At 41.2% G+C, this 4,257-nt stretch overlaps 1 pseudogene; it reads right to left on the bottom strand.

Moving 5' to 3' along the window:
- Positions 1-1,870: 1,870 nt before the first annotated feature.
- Positions 1,871-3,851, bottom strand: LOC135873737 (CGG triplet repeat-binding protein 1-like; annotated as a pseudogene).
- Positions 3,852-4,257: the final 406 nt, after the last annotated feature.

Here is a 4,257-nt window from a genome sequence, read left to right as displayed (position 1 = left end):
CTGCATTTTCATTTAAATTACATTACAGATGACTAATCAGCAAAATAAAAATGGAAGTCAAAACTGCTCAGCATTTTCACCTATCTAGGCTATACATTTTTGCTAATCATTGTCCTGAATTTCAGTACAATCCAGTATTTTCATTTAAATTATTGTACAGAAAACAAAGAGCTTTCAAGTTTTTCACACTTAATGATTTCTTCTGCCTGAAAGAATCGAACTGTACAGTGAAAAACTTCTCTGTGAATCTGCAGAGTTTGAGACCCCGTTTCCTCAATTCAAGGCCAGTTTAGTGATATTTGGAATTATCTCTTTCACTGAAAGCCGAAACACTTGGAGGTCTACAAAAACAACTTGATCTTGAATAGGTTCAGGCACAATCTTTTCCCTGTACAGTTTTAGCTCCTGTTCAGATACCTCAGAAAAAACAGGTATAGCTTGAAAATACTCAGTGTTTTGTCAGGATATAAACATGATGAGGATCAAATAACCTACAAGCCTTCAGAAAAATCAGACCTGGTTGTCCAAATGACACACGTTTTGCCAGGCTTTTCAGAAACTTAATGGAATGCCTCTTTAAAGAGATCTAGACAGGCAAGTCTTTTAACAGGAGATACATTTTCTGTCCCCCTAAATTTGAAAAACTCTAGATGTGAATTGAAATATATCTGTAGTTCTTCCAGAAGGTCAAATGCTTTAACCGTGCAAGGTTGCCTTCTCTCAAACACCAGATGTAAACAGAATTTATTCACATTTCTTTGCTAAAAAGTGATCTGTTCTTTCAACAATGCAAACTGAGTTGAGTCATTCAGCATTTTCCGAATAGTTTGCACAGAAACTGGGGAGCTGCTGTTGCACTATTCATTAAAGAACTCTTTGTAGAAGTGAAAGTTCTTAATGATACTGAACAGCATGGAATCAGCTGTACCAGCATGTTTCACCTAGGCTACTAGGCATTGATGCTTTGGCATCTGGAGACTCCTCTTGTAGTTTCTGGTTCCTGAAAGAGAGGTAACTCACTTTCCTACTACCAGAGTCATAAAATATGTTTTTGAAGCACCTTACAAATGTATCAACCATCTGAAAAGGCTTTCTGAATGATTCACCAATTAAGTTAACAATATGTGTCAAACAGGTGATATGCACAGAATTTGGAAACAGTGTAGAACTGTGGTGGGCAACCTGTAGCCCGCGGGCCGCACGCAGCCCATCAGGGTAATCCACTGGTGGGCTGCGAGACAGTTTGTTTATACTGACCATCCATGGCTGCCCGCAGCTCCTAGTGGCTGCAGTTTGCCATTCTTGGCCAATGGGAGCTGCGGGAAGCAGCACGGGACGCAGGGACGTGCTAGCCACTGCTTCCCACAGCTCCCATTGACGGGGAACGGCAAACCGCGACCACTAGGAGGTGCGGGCAGCCATGCCAAACTAAACAAACTGTTTCGCGGCCCACCAGTGGATTACCCTGACAGGCTGCTGGTTGCCCACCACAGTTCTACACTGTTTGTAGAATGTAGAAAACAGAATCAAATGTCTTTTATTTTTCATGTAACTAGCATTGTCAGTATCAATTACTTTAGAATATTTTCATAATCACTCTGGTACTTATTTACTGCTTTGACTACAGCCTGTGAACCAGTTGAGTGATTAACAACATCTAAAAATTCTGTATCAACCAAAAAGGAGTTAACATGCCCAATGCAATCAGGTTCTAATGGTGCAAACAGTACATTCAGAACTGATCCTTGTGTTCTTATTTTGCCTCATCATCACAACATTCATCAAAGATAACAGCGATTTTTCTTGTCTTTAAGCTTCAGTTTTAAGTTTTCCTTTTCTTCAAGATACACTTCAGGTAAGTATGCCTCAGTCAGTTGTGTCTTACCAGGAATCGCACCACCGTTCCAACCCTGCTGTCAAGAAATTCTCTCACAGGTGAGTGTTCACCCTTTGACAAGGGCAAGTTGGCACCTGCTATTGTCTTCACCCAGGCTGTACAAATCTGAAAGTAGAAGATGTTTTAGAGAAGTCTTGAGTGAGCACAAATGTTTACTATCCATATAACATCTTTAATCTTATATTAATACCTTTATTCATGTTATTTTTAATTTTAATTTAGATTTATAGCAAATGTTAATGGGTGTGTGTATATGTATATTTAGCAGGATTTAGATATTTGGCTTATGCCTCTATCCAAGGAGACACTCACTGAATAACAAAACTGCATTATTAAATTATAATCAACTGTAAAACATCATGTGAAAGTGCAAAAGTTACATAATATAGAGAGTACTATTATATTAACAGAAAATGACCACAATCACCACTCTACAAAAAGCTTTAAAACTGAGCTGTCTATTCGAGACCTCAGAGCAAGTAAAGAGACCTCATCGCTATGCTTCTTCTAAGCCACTTATATGATTTCTATATTATAAAATTTTCTTATTTCCACTCACCTCCACATGTTCTTTCTCCACCTCTTTATTGTTTTTCAGTGTGCTTGTAATGGTCTTCTGACATTTGTTTCTCTCATCTTCTTGAGCCATATGTTCCTTCAGTTTGTGGGGGATTTTTATGCAAAAATGATCCACAATTACAGACCACCGGTCATGACTGAGAACAACATTGCAGGATGTGCAAATTAATTGTTCCCATCCACATGCAGTTTTGCAGGGAATTCTCTAGCACGAGAAGCCGGTGTAACCAATTTTGATGCATGATATGAAGGCCATTCACGTTGTGCAAAAGAATGAATATCCCTTTGCTCTTTGGTAACTTCATCCAGACTTGGCTGGCTACTTTGGGAAGTATTTTGTCCTGAAATTTTATCAACTGCTTTATAAACATGTCATGACAAACTTAATTTAATAGTACACATAAGGTTTTTATGCTGAGCCTCGCTTCTCACACAGCAGGAGTTCTGATGTGTACACACACATCAAAAGACTCAGAAATAAGACCACCCCCTAAAGATCTTCAACTTCCTCCTTCAAAAGGTGCATATGGTCAGGGATCAGGGAATTTGTTACTATCAAACAAATCTGCACTTAAAATTCTCAGTTCTTCCTACAAAAAATTAAGTACACAAAACATGTTAGTGCACTTTATATGAAGTAAAGTGGGAAAAGATCAAAGTTAGTTCATGTTAATAGTTCTAACATTTTATTTGCCCTCAAAATCTTTTTTTTTAATGGGTCCACAGATCCTGAGCTGTAATCTAGCCCATTTGTGCCACTGTGGCACAGGAAAAAAAAGTCAGAAAGCACATAGATCTTCCTAGCTGAGGATTCCCTTGATGTGTAAGGGTCTTGAGTACTCGACAGGCATTTCTTATGCCAATCCCTACACAGGAAACAAGAAGGGGAAAGGGGCACGGTCAGAGCATGCTACTGTGTTGATGATGGTGGGTCACCAGCTGAAGATCATCACTGGTGACCCACCAGCTGGCATATTTTGGAGTAGCATAGAGAGGCTGCTCTAGAGTATACTGGGGACCGGGCCAAGATAAAATAGGCCCCAGATTCAGGGAGCTGCATCCAGCTGCATGGTGGTGGTTCTTCTCAGCTGCATCCACTGGAAGCCAGTTACTATAGAGAATTGAATCTAACTGAGCACAGAGCCAACAAGCTCCTTTTTACACTGACACAGTGCAAGGGCTGGGTCTCCCCAGAAACACCCTGGAGACCTGCACCTCCCTGCTGGGTGCCCCATGATAGCGAGCAAGACGGATAGAGTCTTGCGTGCACACCCGGCCCTGCCCCCGCCCCCCCAAGAGACAGTGACTTACGTCTCTTCTGGCTACTCTTGAGGCCTAAACTGGGGACCACTGCCCAGGAGCGGCATGAGACCATTCTCGCAGCTTCCCTTTACCACCCCTTCAGAATCAATTATTCTGCAGGGGGGGGATCAATCTGGGGGAGAGGGGCATTAATTCCACAGAAGTCCTCCAGGAGTATAATGTTGACACAAGAACAAATGGCTATAAATTAACCATCAACAAGTTTAGGTTTGAAATTAGACAAAGGTTTCTAACCATCAGAGGGGTTAAACTCTGGAACAGCCTACCAAGGGAAGCAGTGGGGGCAAAAAACCTAACTGACTTCAACAGTGAGTTTGACAAGGGATGGCCAATCTGCAACTGCTAGCAGCAAATAGCAAATATCTCCATCAGCCAGTGATGGGACACTAGATGGGGATGACTCTGAGTTACTACAGAGAATTCTTTTCCGGGTGTCTGGCTGGTGGATCTTGCCCACA

The sequence above is a fragment of the Emys orbicularis genome, chromosome 2 (assembly GCF_028017835.1).
Source record: "Emys orbicularis isolate rEmyOrb1 chromosome 2, rEmyOrb1.hap1, whole genome shotgun sequence".
Lineage (NCBI taxonomy): Eukaryota > Metazoa > Chordata > Testudines > Emydidae > Emys > Emys orbicularis.
Note: the sequence above shows the minus strand (reverse complement) of the source record. Positions and strands in the feature narration are given on the sequence as shown.